Consider the following 21,561-nt stretch of genomic DNA (forward strand, 5'->3'; position numbering starts at 1 on the left):
GATCATATAATGTTGATCGTCGGTAAAGCAGATGCCAGACTGAGATTCATTGGAAGAATCCTAAGGAAATGCAATCCGAAAACAAAGGAAGTAGGTTACAGTACGCTTGTTCGCCCACTGCTTGAATACTGCTCAGCAGTGTGGGATCCGTACCAGATAGGGTTGATAGAAGATATAGAGAAGATCCAACGGAGAGCAGCGCGCTTCGTTACAGGATCATTTAGTAATAGCGAAAGCGTTACGGAGATGATAGATAAACTCCAGTGGAAGACTCTGCAGGAGAGACGCTCAGTAGCTCGGTACGGGCTTTTGTCAAAGTTTCGAGAACATACCTCCACCGAAGAGTCAAGCAGTATATTGCTCCCTCCTACGTATATCTCGCGAAGAGACCATGAGGATAAAATCAGAGAGATTAGAGCCCACACAGAGGCATACCGACAATCCTTCTTTCCACGAACAATACGAGACTGGAATAGAAGGGAGAACCGATAGAGGCACTCAAGGTACCCTCCGCCACACACCGTCAGGTGGCTTGCGGAGTATGGATGTAGATGTAGATGTACAAAGTCACGTACTAAGGTTGTGACCTTATTACTTGAAATGGTGAGTTAAATCCTTAACGCAAGATTATACCCCTGTAGCGATCAGGTTACGACGGCATTCCAACTATTTTAATTGTGTGAGTAATTCTATGAAATACTGAAGATCGTGTTTTTGTTCCTCCTGGAAGTCGTTACATAGACAATACGCAATTGGAAAACGACGATCTTTTTTTAGCCGTCCCAAGAGGAACGGTCAATATTAGGACAGGAGAGGAAAGATCATCTGAAGCAAAAACGCCTAGCGAACATGGCCTCTAAGACGCACACCTTAAGAGGTACGAGGACTTATTCAACAGAAGACAAGCGAATGTGAACAATTGCTCAAAGCTCTTAAGATCTCCATTTCAGAGCCCGTGCCGGCCGCTGTGACCGAGCGGTTCTAGGCGCTTCAGTCTGGAACTGCGCGCCTGCTACGGTCGCATTGTAGAACATCAACGGCGTACTCGCCTCCTTCAGTCTTGTAAGTCTGCCATCGCCGAACACTGAATTTCCACTGGTCGTGCTATGAATTACACTGAGACAAAAATTGTCGCCCATAAGCCTAACTTTTGGAGCTCTATTATTAATGAATACGTGGAAAAGCGGCTGTCCGACAATGAGTCTCTTATTAATCGTGGCGGCGGTTCCCAATTGAATTTGGCACGGAATCCAGCCGTCGAAAAAAATTCGTCGCGCGGCGCAGCAGAATCGAACGCGCTCGAGTAGCGCACGCGCAACGCCGAGTGAATCGACCACGCATGTGTCGGAGGGGCCTCAAATACCAGAGCTCAGGGAGTTTTCGCCAGCATCACCTGAAGATGGGCATAAGACTCTGCGCCGAAATATTGTGGCAGGAAGTTGCAAACATGTGGCAGTTCGCCCGAAATTTTGTGGAACAATATGTGTGGTGTCACCGCCAGACACCACACTTGCTAGGTGGTAGCCTTTAAATCGGCCGCGGTCCGTTAGTATACGTCGGACCCGCGTGTCGCCACTGTCAGTGATTGCAGACCGAGCGCCGCCACACGGCAGGTCTAGAGAGACTTCCTAGCACTCGCCCCAGTTGTACAGCCGACTTTGCCAGCGATGGTTCACTGACAAATTACGCTCTCATTTGCCGAGACGATAGTTAGCATAGCCTTCAGCTACGTCATTTGCTACGACCTAACAAGGCGCCATTATCATTTGCTATTTATCTTGTGATGCATGTACCGTCAGACTGATGTTCACCAATAATGGATTAAAGTTAAGTATTCCAGAAGCTACGTACTTTTTTTACTAGACTCAACTCCTTTAACTGTTCCAGACCTCACGCCAGCCTGCGTCAGCTCAAACGCGTGCCTTTCGGCTATCTCATAGTGGCTTGGCTGTCTTGCCAAGTCACAACAATATGTACGCCGGGAAAGTTTTAAATCTCACAACATGTACAGTGCATTTTGTCTTTTCATGAACAGGAAATTCAAAAAGGTTTTTTTTTTCCTCCCTGTTGGTAGGTGTTCAGTACGCCCCCTCGACGTGCACGGCCTACGTCAGACAGACTGTTCGCACGTTGCAGCGGGCGTGTCTCGAGCCACGGCTTCCGCAGCCGCTGTGGGACGACGTCCCAGTTCACTCATTGTTTTCGGTAACGGACGCATACAGAGTCTTTTGTAAACCGCCATAAGAAATACCTAGTGACGTCCGGTAACGTTGGAGGCCAGTAATGTAAGGCTCAATCATTTGGTCCAGTGCGACCGATCCATCGTTCAGTAATCCTTCCGTTTAAAAATTCCCGCAGTTACCGATATCAGTGTGGCGGTGCGCCATCCTCTTGGTAAATTAAATCGTTCGCATCAGTCTCCAACTGTGGGAAAGAAAGTTCTCAAGCATACCGAGATACGTTCTTCCTGTAAGAGTGTTCTCGGTAACGTAAAATAGACCATACACCTTTCCCTGTGAAACTGCACGAAACATATGAAATTTTCGAGAGTCAAATGGTTCAAAATGGCTCTGAGCACTATGGGACTTAACTTCTGAGGTCATCAGTCCTCTAGAACTTAGAACTACTTAAACGTAACTAACCTAAGGACATCACACACATCCGTGCCCGAGGCAGGATTCGAACCTCCGACCGTAGCGGTCGCGCGGTTCCAGACTGAAGCGCCTAGAACCGCTCGGCCACACCGGCCGGCTTTCGAGAGTCCCTCTCATGTTGTACAACTTCATGTGGTAGTTCTGCACCGCATATTCTCACATCACGACGGTTCATATTTCCATTTAAATTGAATCTTGCCTCGTCAGTAAACACTAAGCGTGAAAGAAAATTGTCATCCCCCATCCTGCCAAGAAGGAAATTAGCGAACTCCAGAAGTTGTTTGTCACCTTCAGGAAGAGCTTGGAGTTCCTGAATTTTGTACGGTTTCACTTGTAAACGTCGGCGCAACACACGCCATACGGACATCGGGGACACACTGAGCTGCCGAGCTGCACGGCGAACGGATTTCTGTGGACTCGTCGTGAAACTACGGCGTACGTCTGCGTCACACACTCGGGGAAGGCCCGGCGATTTGCCTCTACCAAATTCTATAGATAACAGAATCATACCCCTAAAATTTCAAATCAATAACTACAGTACTTAGGAGATATGGGTTGGTTCGTTTCTTTGGGGGAGGAGGTCATCGGTCTCATAGATTAGGGAAGGACGGGGAAGGAAGTCGGCCGTGCCCTTTCAAAGGAACCATCCCGGCATTTGCCTGGAGCGATTTCGGGAAATCACGGAAAACCTAAATCAGGATGGCCAGACGCGGGATTGAACCGTCGTCCTCCCGAATGCGAGTCCAGGGCGCTAACCACTGCGCCACCTCGCTCGGTTAGGAGATATAAATTTTTACCTAAAACACATAGTAACTGTGCTGGCATTGTGAAACCGAGTTACGGAGTGTAATATATTCATCTATACTATCAAGTGAAACTATAACTACCAGGACAGGTTCATACAATCTAATTTTCCGGAATTTTCTTTAGTTTCAGTACCACAGATTTCTGACGTAATTAACAATACATTGAAAAAAATATTGTTTCAGCGTTCAGAATGAGATTTCCACTCTGCAGCAGAGAGTGCGCTGATATGAAACTTCTTGGCAGATTGAAACTGTGTGCCGGACCGAGACTCGGACTCGGGACCTTTGCCTTTCGCGAGCAAGTGCTCTACGAATGACCTACCCAAACACGACTCACGACTCCTCCTCACAGCTTTAATTCTCCTAGTACCTCGTCTCCTACCCCCGAAACTTCACAGAAGCTCTTCTGCGAACCTCCTACAAGAAAGGATATTCCGGAGACATGGCTTAGCTACAGCCTGGGGGATATTTACGGAATGAGATTTTTACTCTCGAGTGAAAAACTTCCTGGCAGTATGCCGGACCGAGACTCGAACTCGGGACCTTTCCCTTTTGCGGGCAAGTGGTAGAGAGAGCAATTGCCCGCGAAAGGCAAAGGTCCCGAGTTCGAGCCTCGGTCCGGCACACGGTTTTAATCTGCCAGGAAGTTTCATTATTTCATCGTGTTTTGATGGTGTAAATGTTTCGGAGGGACTAAGAGAGTGAATGGAGGGCATAAGTAAATTGTGGATGCGATTTTCTGTAAAACTATGTAAATGTTAGCGTGTAATATGGGAATTTGTGGCATATGTCCGCGGGAGACTGATTTCGCAAAAGGCAGCCAGAATGGGCATTGAGTATTAAATTTATCAGTGATTTATTTTGTGGAAAGGAATCGTATTCTGTTTGCATTAAATTGTACCTAGTTTCGGAATTACGAGATTTGTAGTCAAAATTGCCTGTGCTGTTTTGATTGGTCGACTCTAGAAATACCGCGAGTATAGAACTGCTCGAGACAATCCGATGGGCTGCTTAACGTACCGGGCAACTGGAACTCGGCGATTCCGGCTCTGTGCCCCAGATCGATGAGTCGATACAGTCCCTCGGCAGCTGACTTGTGGGAAACACGTATGTTAAACCGCACTGATCAAGGTTGTACCCAAATGTAGAAATTCGCGCCTTTGATCGGTTCTCGTGTCGTTCATGAAAAGCGACTGCTGTGTTCAGTATTTTGTGGAAGTTTGAAGTTCGTGGGCAGTTTATTTTGGGAGATGTTCAAATCGCCAATAAACTCCGCGTGGCGTGTTTCGTGCGGATTACGAGACATTATGAGAAACACTTCCCTACAAGAAGACTACTGAACGACTGACTGTGTTAACTCGCAAGTGGTCGTGGGTCAGAGACTGTTTAGGACGTTAAAAATATCAGGTCGCACTAAATGTCATCTGATTGCTTAACTAGCGTTGGGATATTAAATAATGACTTGATGGCGGTCTTCTGTGTTTTAAAGACAAAAATCCAGCTTACAGGAAATTTTCGACTTTATTTTTTCAAACGAGTCATGTAAGAATTTCGAAGGCCCGATAGTTTCACTAACTCCCCCTCTCCTACCCATGGACTGGAGTTACGTAGCCTTTGCGTGGCAGGTATTTAGCAGGCTTTTCGTCAACGCTGCTTTTATCGGCTAAACCAGTACCTACCGTCGCAGAGTGAAGGGGCAGAAAACCTGAAGGCTGTCGAGGTAGGTGGACAGATTGTTTAAAAGGATAGCGAGAGAGCAACCCGCCCCGCCGTATTTCGCAGGAGCGAGTATCATCAGCAGCGTACTAAAAACCCGTGACTGGTGGTGTGGGGTTTAAAGATCACATTTTCACGTTTTTCTTGCACAACTCGAATGTCACAGCTTCTGTCGAAAATGTTTCCCATTGCAAAATTAAACTAAATGAAATTTACTACAGAAAAGTTTCTATTCATTTTTTAAAGTAGAACTAACAGTTTCAGCGTTTTAGGGGATGCAAATACGCCGCTTATTAAAAACAGTGCATTAGTGGTATAAATAAATGTTAACAGTTAAATGAAGGATGTTTAGAACATGTATTAAGTGTGCGTAGCACGTCTGCGTGCAGTAGAGCCCCATTAAGGGTTAAATTGTGTTCTGGGTGGGGGGAGGGGGTGTAATAGAGGGGAGGCGGAGGGGCTGGAGGGTAGAACTGCGAGGGAGGGAAGGCTGGCCGCCGGGTTCTGGTCACGCACTTACATCGCCCAAACGTCTGCAAACACAAGAGGGAGCAGTCTGGCGATGCAGTGCGCGGACAAGCCCCGTGTTTGCTTATTTTCCACAAAGTGCGTCACCACTGTAATAAATACAGATATGAGTTACCAACAATACTGACGCAAGAGACGCACATGGGCAGAATCTGCGTAACTCTCTGCACCCTGTCTTACTCTGCCAGAGGGGAAATTGATTGTTAGTCACATAATATTTTTAAGTTTTCCACCTCGGCTGTTTCTCCGAAGCAGTCAATTTATTGGATCTTGGACGACTGTAAGATTTCGACATTACAAGGGCGCAGTGGGTGTCGATGAGTTGTACAATTGTCCACGCATTAAACGCCGGATGTAGCCACTCTGAAAGCGAGCACGTAAAGTTAAAACCAGAAACCTTACCGCGTGTGGTAACCGTCACCTGTGTAGCTGAGGCCACGCTGTACGGCACTGTATGTGCTCGTATGGAATCAGCGAGCGGGCGGCAGTGCTGAGCTGCTGTCTTCTGTCTTATGCACAAGAAAAAATATAAGTCACGTGATATTAATTTAGGTTACGGTCGAAGTGCTTCTTGTTAGATGTAGCGACCGAATTTACTTCAATACTCGATAATCGACTATGAAATTATATTCCGACATGATAACGCAAGAAACAGAAATGCCTTAAGCATGACAAAAAAATCAAAGCCTGGACCATATTGGAGAGCGCTCCCATACTAACATAATACCATACGGTCCTTCTGAAATTACAGTTTAGGATTCCTGTAACAAATCTGTAATTCCAATATTGAAATGTGTTTAATTTATCACTCCATATTTCGCTACCATAATAAAATAATAATAGGTTTCACAAGGGACCTACTCGTTTGGCTAAATCGTGGTGCAATGTTAAACTTCAGTTAAAAGACGATTTTGAAAAGTGGCGTTCATTCAAGTGATACTGTAGGACAAACGATCAGCTTTTCCACAAAATATTGTAATCGACATGCATCAGACGAATCATCGATATTATTAAATTTGAAAATATTACTGACTCGCAGCCGGTCGATGTGGCCGAGCGGTTTTAGGCGCTTCAGTGTGGAACAGCGCGACCGCTATGATCGCAGGTTCGAATCCTGCCTCGGGCGTGGATGTGTGTGATGCCCTTAGGTTAGTCAGGTTTAACTAGTTCTAGGTTCTAGGGGACTGATGGCCTCAGATGTTAAGTCCCATAGTGCTCAGAGCCATTTCAACCATTTTTAGCCAGACATTTGAACCATTTGAACTCACTCGCAATATCAGAACGAAAATTCCTTTAAGATGAGAAAGTTTACACATCAATTCTCAATCGTTTTAAATATCGTGAAAATTAAATTCATATTATTTTGCTAAGATGGCAGACAGAGCAGTAGAAATAATAGTCACTCAAGCACCGTTGCTGCCGCATTAAAATACATTCAAGCAAATTCAATATGAAAAGGGAAAACTGTTCTAAGTTAATACTAATATAAACAAAAAAAGAGACATTCTTTGACCAGTTTATTTCTATTTTTAGGTTCATGTTCATACTTCATTTTCATAACCTCACTACAGATATTGTGGTAGGTCGTGTTGACCTATACATCTCTCTTTGTGAATGCTGTCCAACTGTGGATTGGTAAGAGCACGATATGTCCGACGTCTGTTGTTAGAGCGAAATTCGTTTCTACCCTGTGTACGAAAAAAAATGTTATACTATGAAGACACCCTTGGGCTCCGTCAGCATTTAGATGGAACACAGAAAAACGCGACAGCGCACGCCAGCTCTTGGACCAGAGACCTGAAACTGACCGCGGACAGTAAATTCATCTGACAATACAGATGAAACGCACAACCTACATTCGTGGCATCATCGACTGGGAGATGCATAGTTTAGCTTTTTTATCGACCCCCAGCGCAGAAAACGTCACACCGTACATCATGACTTCTCAACATTAGTGTACTAGGTACCAGACACTTGATATTAGGTACGAGACCGTGACACCCTGAATTTTTACATTTCACATTCACACGGTTTTATTTTTACGCCATGAGACAGTTTGTGGGACGAAGGCAGTTTTCTGCTGGACTCCACGAGACAGGAAACTTACGGAATCAGCCGCTGTGGCTGAGCGGTTCTAGGTGCTTAGGTGCTTCATTCTGGAGCCGCGCTGCTGCTACGGTCGCAGGTTCGAATCCAGCCTCGGGCATGGATGTGTGTGATGTCTTTAGGTTATGGTTCAAATGGCTCTGAGCATCTGAGCACTATCAGACTTAACAGCTGTGGTCATCAGTCCCCTAGAACTTTTTTTTTTTTTTTTTTTTGGTCATCAGTCTACTGACTGGTTTGATGCGGCCCGCCACGAATTGCTTTCCTGTGATAACCTCTTCCTCTTCATCTCAGAGTAGCACTTGCAACCTACGTCCTCAATTATTTGCTTGACGTATTCCAATCTCTGTCTTCCTCTACAGTTTTTGCCCTCTACAGCTCCCTCTAGTACCATGGAAGTCATTCCCTCATGTCTTAGCAGATGTCCTATCATCCTGTCCCTTCTCCTTATCAATGTTTTCCACATATTCCTTTCCTCTCCGATTCTGCGTAGAACCTCCTCATTCCTTACCTTATCAGTCCACCTAATTTTCAACATTCGTCTATAGCACCACATCTCAAATGCTTCCATTCTCTTCTGTTCCGGTTTTCCCACAATCCATGTTTCACTACCATACAATGCTGTACTCCAGACGTACATCCTCAGAAATTTCTTCCTCAAATTAAGGCCGGTATTTGATATTAGTAGACTTCTCTTGGCCAAAATGCCTTTTTTGCCATAGCGAGCCTGCTTTTGATGTCCTCCTTGCTACGTCCGTCATTGGTTATTTTACTGCTTAGGTAGCAGAATTCCTTAACTCCATTGACTTCGTGACCATCAATCCTGATGTTAAGTTTCTCGCTGTTCTCATTTCTACTACTTCTCATTACCTTCGTCTTTCTCCGATTTACTCTCAAACCATACTGTGTACTCATTAGACTGTTCATTCCGTTCAGCAGATCATTTAATTATTCTTCACTTTCACTCAGGATAGCAATATCATCAGCGAATCGTATCATTGATATCCTTTCACCTTGTATTTTAATTCCACTCCTGAACCTTTCTTTTATTTCCATCATTGCTTCCTCGATGTACAGATTGAAGAGTAGGGGCGAATGGCTACAGCCTTGTCTTACACTCTTCTTAATACGAGCACTTCGTTCTTGATCGTTCACTCTTATTATTCCCTCTTGGTTGCTGTACATATTGTATATGACTCGTCTCTCCCTATAGCTTACCCCTACTTTTTTCAGAATCCCGAACAGCTTGCACCATTTTATATTGTCGAACGCTTTTTCCAGGTCGACAAATCCTATGAAAGTGTCTTGATTTTCTTTAGCCTTGCTTCCATTATTAGCCGTAACGTCAGAATTGCCTCTCTCGTCCCTTTACTTTTCCTAAAGCCAAACTGATCGTCACCTAGCGCATTCTCAATTTTCTTTTCCATTCTTCTGTATATTATTCTTGTAAGCAGCTTCGATGCATAAGCTGTTAAGCTGATTGTGCGATAATTCTCGCACTTGTCAGCTCTTGCCGTCTTCGGAATTGTGTGGATGATGCTTTTCCGAAAGTCAGATGGTATGTCGCCAGAGTCATATATTCTACACACCAACGTGAATAGTCGTTTTGTTGCCACTTCCCCCAATGATTTTAGAAATTCTGATGGAATGTTATCTATCCCTTCTGATTTATTTGACCGTAAGTCCTCCAAAGCTCTTTTAAATTCCGATTCTAATACTGGATCCCCTATCTCTTCTAAATCGACTCCTGTTTCTTCTTCTATCACATCAGACAAATCTTCACCCTCATAGAGGCTTTCAATGTATTCTTTCCACCTATCTGTTCTCTCGTCTGCATTTAACAGTGGAATTCCCGTTGCACTCTTAATGTTACCACCGTTGCCTTTAATGTCACCAAAGGTTGTTTTGACTTTCCTGTGTGCTGAGTCTGTTCTTCCGACACTCATATCTTTTTCGATGTCTTCACATTTTTCCTGCAGCCATTTCGTCTTAGCTTCCCTGCACTGCCTATTTATTTCATTCCTCAGCGACTTGTATTTCTGTATTCCTGATTTTCCCGGATCATGTTTGTACTTCCTCCTTTCATCAATCAACTGAAGTATTTCTTCTGTTACCCATGGTTTCTTCGCAGCTACCTTCTTTGTACCTACGTTTACCTTCCCAACTTCTGTGATGGCCCTTTTTAGAGATCTCCATTCCTCTTCAACTGTACTGCCTACTGCGCTATTCCTTATTGCTGTATCTATAGCGTTAGACAACTACAAACGTATATCGTCATTCCTTAGTACTTCCGTATCCCACTTCTTTGCGTATTGGTTGAACTTAGAACTACATAAACCTAACTAACCTAATGACAAGACACACATCCATGCCCGAGGCAGGATTCGAACCCGCGACCGTATCGGTCGCACGGTTCCAGACTGAAGCGCCTAGAACCGTTCGGCCACCCCGGCCGGCTCTTTCGGTTAGTTGGGTTTAAGTAGTTCTAGGTTCTAGGGGACTGATGACCTCAGATGTTAAGTCCCATAGTCCTCAGAGCCATTTGAACCACGCAAGCGGGAAGTGATCGCGTTTCGCTCATCATTATTCGTGGAAATGTCTGGGGGAGGCCTTTTCCCTGTATCGTATATTTCATGATTATGATGAAATCATAACTAGAATAACTAGGGCTTTTGCTGCGGTTTGGCAAGATGGCAGGATACTTGACTCGCTGCCTTGTCTGCACGTCAAGCCCCCTATGTATCGGAGTAAATGGGAGCGAGCACAGCGGACGTGCATTCGCAGGCTGCTCGTCAGTGCTCACTGCCATTCACTTGTAACTGTGAACCAGCGTTTGCACTGGAGGGAACGCCGGAGAACACACCATAACGAACACACTGTACACTGAGGTGATGAAAGTGCTAGTGTCGTGTCAGGCCTCTTTCAGCCCGCCGCAGTGCACCAACTGGACCTGGCCGGGACTAGACAGGTTACTGGAAGTCGCCTCCAGTAATATTGGGCCGTGCTGCCTCTACGGCAGTTCAGAGGTTGTGCACGCACTGGCCTCGCGATTACGTCCCATAAATGTTCGATCGGATACACGTCGGGTGATCTGGGTGGCCAAATCATTCGCTCAAACTGGCCAGAACGTTCTTCAAACCAGTGGTGAACAACTATGGAACGGTGATATGGCATCGTTGTTTGGGAACGTGAAATCCGTGAATGAGTGCAAATGATCTCCGTATAGACGAACGTAAGCACTTCCAGCCAATGGTCGGTGTCTGTTGGACCAGGGTGCCCACTCCATTCCACGTACTCACAGCCCACACCATTACGGAGGCACCACGGTTTGCAGAGTGCCTCGTCGACAACTCGGGTGCGCGGGTCGGTGCGGTCTGCGCCACACACCAGCCGTGCCGTCAGCTCTTGCAGCCTGGAATCGGCCGCCACGTGACCAGACCACAGTTGTCCAGTCACCTAGGTCCTAGGGTCTAACAGATGCGGTAACCAGCCCGGAAGAATCGCCGCAGGCGATGTTGTTCTGCTGGTAGAGGCATTCGCGCCGGCCGCCTGCTGCCACGGCAGTCACGTTCGTCGTGCGTCCCACGCCGCCTGCTGCCGTTATTCCACGCAGTGTTGCTCTTGCGTTGTCCCCGGCTCCTCTGCACAGACGGCGCTGCTCTCGGTCGTTATGTGTAGGCGGTCGGTCAGCGCGTCGGCCACTGTGAGACGTGGCGCCAGAAGAGTGCTACTGCAGGCACGCTCTGGACACTGTGCATCGCGGAATATTACATTCCCTAGCGATTTCCTAAATGGAATGTCCCGTGCACCTAGCTCCAAACAGCGTGCCGCGTTCAAAGGCTGTCGGTTCGCGTCGTGCGGTCGTAATTACGTCGGTAGGCTTTTCACGTGTACCACTCGAGTACAACTGACACCTCCAGCAACGCGCTGCCCTTTTATACCCTGTGTACGCAGTATTACGCCGTCTGTATATGTGCATATCGCCATCCCACGACTTCCGTCACCTCTGAATGTGAACGAGGCGTTATGGTTTTTTAGCGCTATTAATCGGTACACGGGATATAATACTAAATGACGTACGAAAAAAAAATTAGGTATCTCAGTTTGTAGGTAAACGTGAAATCCTGGAGCTAGTGGACTAGACACTGAATTACAGCTCTAGCTACCCTTAGTATAGACCAAATCTTTTTTAGGCACGTGCTTATCGTTAGCTTCTCATTGGAAATGAACAGGATATTTAAAAACAGAACAGTATTTACCTACGACCACCACAACTCTGGTCAGCACCAGCCGAGGACATTTACAATAGTGATGGTTTCGCATTTCAGTAACCGCTGCACAGACCGTAACGAATATAAGTGCAGATATTCCTATTGGTGACTTAGGTGGATGCACTGAACAATATTACGTCAGGAATTATGGCTAATACAAATTATACGTTTTTAGGTTGGTTAGTACTTCCAAGTACACTAACAAGGGGAGGCCGCCAATTGTGAAATTCGGATTCGATTCATACTGCGCATAAGTAAAGCTCATGGCCAGAGGTATAATGGGGCAAAGCACCAAGATGCACTTCTCAGCCGTTGCCGAGAAAATCGACAGTTAAAAGAAACCGTTGCGGTGAAATACTCTCTACGATTACTTATTTTCTACACCGTCGTGGTGCAGCGGTAAGCGGTCGGATTCGTAATCCGAAGGTCGCCGGATCGATTCTCGCGTCTTGCTACCTTTTTTTTTAAGCATTTGTTTTTTGTAATTCACATTATATATATATATATATATATATATATATATATATATATATATATATAATTCCCGGCAATCAGTTGCAACAATTATGCATATAATAAGTTGTTGAAAGTCGTTTGTCGTGGAAAAACTGGCGACTTCGAACATCATTATGTTTTCCGAAAACAAAGTTGTATTTCACAAATGTTATTAATTATCTTCATAATATTAACCACGTATAGTTAACGGAAGACGTAGAAACGATATTCCGAAACGAATACGTATAGCGTAAGTCAAACGTTCGAATTAGAATAGAGACCCCACGAACACAAACTTGCTGTGGCAGGTATGAAATATAAACTCCGTTACTCGCTCGTTACACTTGAAGGACAGTTGTTGAATGGGCCGAAACGAGCCGCCGCATAACAGCGTAGTTGCCTGCTAACTTCGAAAGAAGGTAGATGCGGTCCCTAGCGCAACTTGTAACAATGTCGAAAATCAGTGCGGACGGGAGAGCTTTGGTACACCCTGTTAAAAAAACGGAAAAATGGAGGCGATACAATTGGAGACCGATCCGCCTTCACCAACATGCATAAGCAATTCATTAATACTTTATATATATATATATATATATATATATATATATATATATATAAATTACAAAAAACTAATAATAAAAAAATTGCACGGCGCGAGATTCGAACCGGCGACCTTCGAATTACGAACCCGAGCGCTTACCGCTGCGCCATGGCGCTGTAGAAAATTGTTAATCGTAGAGAGTATTTCACCGCAATGGTTTCTTTTAACTGTCGATTTTCTCGACAACGGCTGAGAAGTGCATCTTGGTGCTTTGCCACATTACACCTCTGGCCATGAGCTTTTATTATGCGCAGTATGAATCGAATCTGAATTTCACAATTGGCGGCCTCCCCTTGTAAGACTAAAGTAAAGGCGCTCCGCGATGGAATTATCGGAATAGGACGGAAATCGGTAGATGTGATTTACACGTACTTGTTCGAATGACTACAATTTCTGAAAAACTGGATGATTTGTTCAAGAGCATGTCAAATTGAGCAGGTGAATAAGATGTTGGTTACCTCTGGCTCTTACGCAAGCAGTTATTCGGCTCGGCATTCATTCACAGAGTTGTTGCGTGTCCTCCTAAGTGATATCGTGCCGAGTTCTGTCCAATTGGCGCTTAAGATCATCAGAATCCGGAGTTGGTTGGAGGGCCCTGCTCATAACGCTCCAAACATTCTCGGCTGGGGAGGGAGACGTCGAAGTTGCAGGCCGCGGCAGGGTTTGGCGAGCACCGACACAAACAACCGAAACATTAGCCGTGTGCGGTCGGACATTATCTTGCTGAAATGTACGCCCAGAGTGGCTTGCCACGAACGGCAACAAAACGGGGAGAAGAATATCGTCATCGTAGCGCTGTGCTGCAATGGCGCCGCGCGCGACAACCAGACAGTCCTGGTCTGAAGTCAAATGGAAGCCCGGACCACTACTGCTGGTTGTCGAGCCGTACGGCGGGTGGGGTGACACCTTAGGCTGGTTGGCATTCCTCGTCTCGGGAGTCGTCTGCGCTGGCCATAGGGGCTCAGTTCGAAGCGGCCCACATCACTACAGGCAGTCGGATTCCAGGTGCGAGTCATGCATGTGCCGCGTAAAATTACAGAAACCTTGAACTTACGTAAGAAGATGATGCCGGCTTTCGCAAATTTTTAATTTAAATCGGCGTAATAGATATACATTGTCACTTGTTTACTTTCAAGGAAACGTTTTGCGCTTTTCGTTTTTATGAAAATAAATGTAAAGTTTGCGCTTCTTCATTTCCCACTGTACGACCTTCTGATTGATCCGTGTTCTTTTCCACGTGACTAGTTTTACTTTTGAGTGGTTCGGCAAATTTCTAGCAATGAAATTTCTTTCTCTTCGTCTTTTGGATCCCAGAAGCATCTATGATATCTACATTCTTCTGTCAGTAACATCACATTTCCTTCGGCTAAATCCCCGCTCACACCACGCATGTCGACAGCGAAAACGGCAGACAGGATGGGAGACGAAAGCTCTCTGTGCCGCAAGCGACAAAGCGAAGAGGACGCGAAATTCCTTTGACGATTCGGTGAAAGATCGACAACCAGTGGAATACTGGCGAACACAAGCGAATACGAACCGAACACGAGAAATTGCTGTCTACTTACGTGCTCCCACCGTTTACGCCAGAGAGAATTCTCGTTCACTGTCGCACGTTCGCCGCGTCCGTTCTGCCGCAGAGGCGTCTCGCCAGCGTCGCTCCACTTAAGTCCAGAGGCCCGTGTGTGCACAGTGGAGCTGCCAGTAGCACGCACGACGCGCTCGGCCCACGCTGCGGTCGGCCGCGCCGTGAGCTCAGCTTCCTCTTGCGCGCCCTGCAGTGACGCCACGCAGTCCCTCGGAGACGGCTGCGTCCCAGGTCCCAGCGTCGCAGCGACACGCTACTCGCAGACGTCTGACATTTCAGCTGTTGACGCATCGCTGGGCCGCAGTGCTGTTACAGCAGCACTCATACTGTGGTGTCACCGCCAGACACCACACTTGCTAGGTGGTAGCCTTTAAATCGGCCGCGGTCCGTTAGTATACGTCGGACCCGCGTGTCGCCACTATCGGTGATTGCAGACCGAGCGCCGCCACACGGCAGGTCTAGAGAGACTCCCTAGCACTCGCCCCAGTTGTACAGCCGACTTTGCTAGCGATGGTTCACTGACTACATACGCTCTCATTTGCAGAGACGACACTTTAGCATAGCCTTCAGCTACGTCATTTGCTATACCACCTAGCAAGGCGCCATATTCTTCAAGAATGTATTCTGAACTAATAATATTGTGCATCATGTACCGCCAAGAGCAACGTTCATTATTAATGGATTAAATTAAGTTTCAAACTAATTAGGTCCGCTTTCTCAATTCTCATTCCTTGTCATGTTCGAGACCTCATCTCAGTATAGTTCTTCCCTCCTCACGCCAGCCTGCGTGAGCTAAAACGCGTGCATTTCGGTCTCCACTAGTAACACGGTGTTGGCTCTTCTGCCAACACAACACATACTCCTAAAAATACTATCACACATATATTCGTCACCGCTAGAACACACAACGTTCTCATCATCAGCATCATCACCACACATCACACACACACACATACACACACACACACACACACACACACACACACACACACACACACACACACACACACAACACGTCGTCATTTTCTTACATGCCTCTATGAACAAGTTAACAGTAACTGCATATTTATCTACATTGAAGAGCTAAAACGTTATCACCAACTGCTAAACAGTGTGTTGGTCCACCCACGGAACGCAATACAGCAGCGCTTCTGCGTGGCGTGGATTCGAAAATACCTTAATGTGCCGGCCGGTGTGGCCGAGCGGTTCTAGGCGCTACAGTCTGGAACCGCGGGACCGCTACGGTCGCAGGTTCGAATCCTGCCTCGGGCATGGATGTGTGTGATGTCCTTAGGTTAGTTACGTTTAAGTAGTTCTAAGTTATAGGGGACTGATGACCTCAGAAGTTAAGTCCCATAGTGCTCGGAGCCATTTGAGCCATACCTTAATGTGTTTCCAGAGAAGTCACGCAATTCCCATAAATTCGATCCCGGTGGTTTTTAGGCACGGAGGTGGCGCCAGATAGGGTGTTCCTCACCATGCGGAAGTGCTGGCCGAGACATGACAAGTTCAGTATGATTCTGCTCAGAGCACTACAACGCGGCTGCGGCCCGTGTCATTCAGCTGGCAGATGCCATCTCTGCTGGGGACTCTGTCCAGCAGGAAGGGATGCAGTCGGTCGTCAACAAGCTCCGCACGTGGCGCACACCTGTCGACTGCCAGCAGAGGATCAGATAGGAGGCAGAATGAGGGTCTCTCCACGACGGCGTTACACTGCTCCCATCGACCTGCGTCCGTGTGTCGAGCACCTGCTCGCCCGGCTGATCGCGAATCGCCACACGACACACGCGACCGTGGTCCAGGTGTAGAACCTCAGAAGGGGATCCCCTACTTACACAACTTACGTACTCAGACAGACTTCTCCCACGTTTCAAGAAAAGAGACATACGGGCAATGAGAACAGCACTGGTAAATATCGAAGCAGAAAAAGGGCCTTTCCTTCGCTTCAGTCCAGCAGACTATCCCAACAACAGGGCGGTATTGCCAGATGGATATTCCGAGAAGACATGTGACATCACTTACTGCAGTAAGATTGGGTCACGCATGTTTCCCTGCACGCCTCTGTTATATTGGGGTGATATACCCTCCCACATGCAGCGAACATCCAGAAGATAGAAAAGATCTAACCAATCAAGTGTGGATGTTATAAATATGCTCCACACAAAAATGGCACAACCTCGAAAAAATCAAGATTTCCTTGCCGGCAAATATTCGGTCACTGATGAATGAAAGGAATGTTGTAATTAACTGTTTATTAGCACGTTTCCACATGCACAGCCCGCTAGGCCGGCTGACAAGGCTAAGCACGAACATTAATGCGCTGTGGTGACGTCACACAGCATTGCAACTCTGTTTGTTAACAAACATGCAGATGCTGTGTACGTGTTCAACGGTATATTGACAACCGACCGTGTCTTCTGCGTGTTTCATTTGTTTTCGGACAGACAATTGCACCTTGCATCACTATTTTCACAAGCTTCCAAACCGCACTGACTTTTGAAACAGTGAGGTCATAATGAACAGCAATGGAGTTGTTTCCAATAGGCAACTCTAATGGTTTTGCACGAACTAAGACAGCAACGTAAGAGTTTAACATCTGTAAACGAGGACCTCGTTACGGACGAAACGTCAGGTTTGTTTGGAGAGGACTCGGTTCAAAAAATGGTTCAAATGGCTCTGAGCATTATGGGACTTGACATCTGAGGTCATCAGTCCCCTAGAACTTAGAACTAGTTAAACCTAACTAACCTAAGGACATCACACACATCCGTGCCCGGGGCAGGATACGAACCTGCGACCGTAGCGGTCCCGCGGTTCCAGACTGAAGTGTCTAGAACCGCTCCATCACACCGGCCGGCAGAGGACTCGGGATTGAAGTCTGTCGTTTCCTTTTCGTGGGCACCACCGTCGGAGTTTACTTAATACAGTACTACGAAAATGGGATTTGAACCATTATCCTCCCATTACAGCAGGCGATACGAAACTTGGATTCTGCAGACTGATGCCAGGAAACCAGGACCCAACTTACGCAACGGCAATGGAACTACTGTCTCACTATCATGATGCGTGCTTAGTGTGTACAGATGGATCCAAGTCTAGTGACGGCGGTGTTACTGCCCACTGGATACGCCGAAGCAAAGACCAGGCCCTGTACAAACAGGGGCCATACTCGACGTTATGACAGCCGAGCCGACTGCCATTTTGGAAGCGCTGCTACTCGCACAGACGACCACGGCAGACCCAAAATCGGCAGTGTGTCAGCCCTATAACTGATTACACACCATCATAACAGCTCTATCGAGCCCATAGTTGTAGCAACTGCCGACATTGTGTTTCGGTTGCAGCAGAAGTACCGCAACATGGTGATGGTACGGATGAAAGACCACGCTGGGACACCTGAAAATGAACGTGTAGACGTCCTGGAAAAGCAAGCATCTCTACATCTAGCTCATAAATAAGATAAACTCCCTCTCACAGGAGCGATAACCGTGCTCAGAAAGCGGTTGTCGTCGGACCAGCAAGAGGTCATCTAAAGTCAGAGGCAGTCACTACGCTCTAATTCGACCCACGATGGTATAATCAGACACAAACGTCAAGGAGCTTCACATGACAGTTATAGCACGTCTGAAATCATCTATGTGTTTGGCGTGGAGGAAGAAGATCCAAACCGTATATCCCTACAGTTTCTTCGGAACACGTATCACATAAGAGACTTTGCAAGTAATCTTCCGCTTCTCGGTTATCAGTTTCGAAGCAGCTTTGTTTGCACCCAAAGATGTTGCAACGCATAAAATACTGTAGGAGTTCGTTAAGAGTGCCAACATCGAGATATAGCTCCCGCCGCTGCTAACCTAATGGTCTCGGAATACCGAGCGACGGTGAACGCTCGATTAACTGAATCTATTCCCACGTGCTACTCAGTAGGGTTGGGAACTTTGAGCCTCTTCGCGTACAATGAGGTGACAAAACTCGTGGCACAGCGATATGCACGTACACAGGTGGCGGCGGTGTCGCGCACACAGGGCGTGAAAGGGCGGTGTACTGGCGGAGCAGTCGTTTGTACTCGGCTGGTCCCTGAGAAAGGCTTCCGACGTCACTATGGCCGAACGACAAAAATTAACTGACTTTGAACGCGGAATGGTAGCTGGAGCTACAGACATGGGACATTCCATTTCGGAAATCGTTACGGCATTCAATATTTCAAGATATACAGTGGCAAGAGTGTGCCGAGAATACCAGATCTCGGGCATTACCTCTCACCACGGACAACGCAGTGGCTGACGGCCTTCACTTAACGACCGAGAGCAGTTGTGTTCGCGTCGAGTTGCCAGAGCTCACAGACAGGTGACACTGCGTGAACTGACCGCAGAAAGGAATGTGAGACGTACGACGAACGTAGCCGTCACGACAGTGCGGCGAATTGTGGCATTAGAGAGTCTGAGCAGCAGATGACCGCCTAACAGTACGACACCGCGTGCAGCGCCTCTCCTCGGCTCGTCACCGTACCGACAGGACCCGAGACGGCGGGGAAACCCTGGTCTGCTGAGGCGAGTCCGATCTCAGACTGTAAGAGCTGGTGGTAGGGTGTGAGTGTGGCGGAGACCGCACCGAGCCACGGACCCAGTCTGTGCAAGGCGCTGCTGACTGTGTTTACAAGGAATGGGCTGGTTTCTCTGGTACAACGAAACCGATCATTCACTAGCAGTGGTTATGTTCGGCTACTTGGAGAGCATCTGTGCAAGCGCCGGCACGCCAGTTGCGAACGATAGAGAAGAGGCGGCTGCGAGAAGCCGTCAGCCAATGGCACGCTGACCGGCCGCTCTCCAGGACGACAACGCGACACCAGCGCAGCGGCCCCTACGTGTAGAGGGCACGAGCGCCGCGACACCGGGCCACAACTGTCACCTGTTGCCGGACAAATCGCGCGAGTTGTTTGGCCGTCGAGACCGCCCCGCACGAATCTGATCGAGCGTGGTGGACAGGCCAGTTCGTGCACCGACATCACTCTTTTGCTATTGAGGACGGCTACAGGGGCTCAGTATTTGTGCAGCGGGCTTCCAACGTGCCGTGTGGGGTTGCTGCAGTACATCGGGCAATAGGCGGTCCGAGACGGTATTACAGGTATCGCGTGGCTTTGCTTACGTCACTATGTACCTTATATATGTATTGAATGAATACAGGAGTGTCTATATGTGTGGCAGCAATACCGAAATCTGGTTCTTGTATACCGTTGTCATGTTCTGTCTAGAGGGTACTTATAGATCTGTACAAATATTCAATTCCGTGTCCGCAGCTTTTGACATACAAAGTAACATCTTGTTCCAGAATGAGATTTTCACTCTGCAGCGGAGTGTGCGCTGATATGAAACTTCCTGGCAGATTAAAAGTGTCTCCGCAGTATCCTTTCTTTCAGGAGTACTAGTTCTGCAAGGTTCTCAGGAGAGCTTCTGTAAAGTTTGGAAGGTAGGAGACGAGATACTGGCAGAAGTAAAGCTGTGAGTACCGGGCGTGAGTCGTGCTTCGGTAGCTCAGTTGGTAGAGCACTTGCCCGCGAAAGGCAAAGGTCCCGAGTTCGAGTCTCGGTCGGGCACACAGTTTTAACATTTTGTTCTTCTTTTAAAAATATAGTCATTAATATGGATTCTATTGGGATTATTCCGAATGTTTACCAACGGCAATCGTGATTTATTGTGTTATCAGTAGGATTTTTTTAGAATACTACGTGTTTATCCTCTGTCCCATTTCAGTCTAGTTTACTCTCTTCGGTGCACTCTCGTTGTAAGATTTGTTCCGTGTCAGAATCAGTCTTTTCTCAAGCCTATGTAACATAGTGTAAGCCTATGTAACATAGTACCAGAGTTCGTCTTAAACTACTGCCTACTTTGAATTATCATAACAAACTTTAATATACTATTCCCACTTTTTTGTTTATTTATTTACAACATGTTGCATTACAATACTTCTATAGTAAATGTGTGTGTGTGTGTGTGTGTGTGTGTGTGTGTGTGTGTGTGTGTGTGGAGTGTAATATCTGTGCTGTATGATGACGATGATGATGATAGTGATGATGAGAAAAGGGGCAGTGTGAAACTCGGTGCCGGCACACAGACCGCTCCTCTCGAAGAGCGCCAAGGAGACCGCCGAGCTCAGCGCCCCTGTTCGATGGGCGGATCATAATCAACCGTGACACACGCCCACCTGGTGACACACTGTGGAGAAGTTTGGTATCGAACCCACGACACTAGCACAAAGTCTGCGCCACCTCTCCTCCCCCTACCAGCCAAATACTGGCAGTGAAATTTTTTAACCGCATCCAGGATTCGAACTGGCTTACCCCTGAGTTGAACACCACCGCACAAGCGTGCGACCTCGGCCACGCAGGCGGATTATACCACTTCCGGTGTTGAGATGGCTGAACAGGCACGTGCCGAATGCCAGTTAAAACCACATTCGCCTGCAAATCAGTGTCCAGTGCGCCATCTCGCTTTGGCCTCACTTTTCGAGCGCAGATTTGTGGGAACTAGGCAGCTGAGATGAGGTGCGTGTGACACATTGGGATCAATGTCTGTGTGTGTGTGTGTGTGTGTGTGTGTGTGTGTGTGTGTGTGTGCTGCAGTCCGGAACCGCGGGACTGCTACGGTCGCAGGTTCGAATCCTGCCTCGGGCATGGGTGTGTGTGATGTCCTTAGGTTAGTTAGGTTTAAGTAGTTCTAAGTTCTAGGGGACTTATGACCTAAGATGTTGAGTCCCATAGTGCTCAGAGCCATTTTTTGTGTGTGTGTGTGTGTGTGTGTGTGTG

The 21,561-nt window shown here is 47.1% G+C and overlaps 1 protein-coding gene and 1 non-coding gene across 2 annotated transcripts in view; one reads left to right on the forward strand and one right to left on the reverse strand.

Moving 5' to 3' along the window:
* LOC124716667 (activating transcription factor 3) overlaps positions 1 to 21,561 on the reverse strand; it is a 537,090-nt gene that overhangs the window by 154,546 nt on the left and 360,983 nt on the right. The gene's annotated exons all lie outside the window — the stretch shown is intronic.
* Trnas-cga lies at positions 20,279 to 20,353 on the forward strand. Its single transcript has one exon. It is a non-coding gene; the product is annotated as a tRNA-Ser (tRNA).

Source organism: Schistocerca piceifrons, chromosome 9, assembly GCF_021461385.2.
Source record: "Schistocerca piceifrons isolate TAMUIC-IGC-003096 chromosome 9, iqSchPice1.1, whole genome shotgun sequence".
Classification (NCBI taxonomy): Eukaryota; Metazoa; Arthropoda; class Insecta; order Orthoptera; family Acrididae; genus Schistocerca; species Schistocerca piceifrons.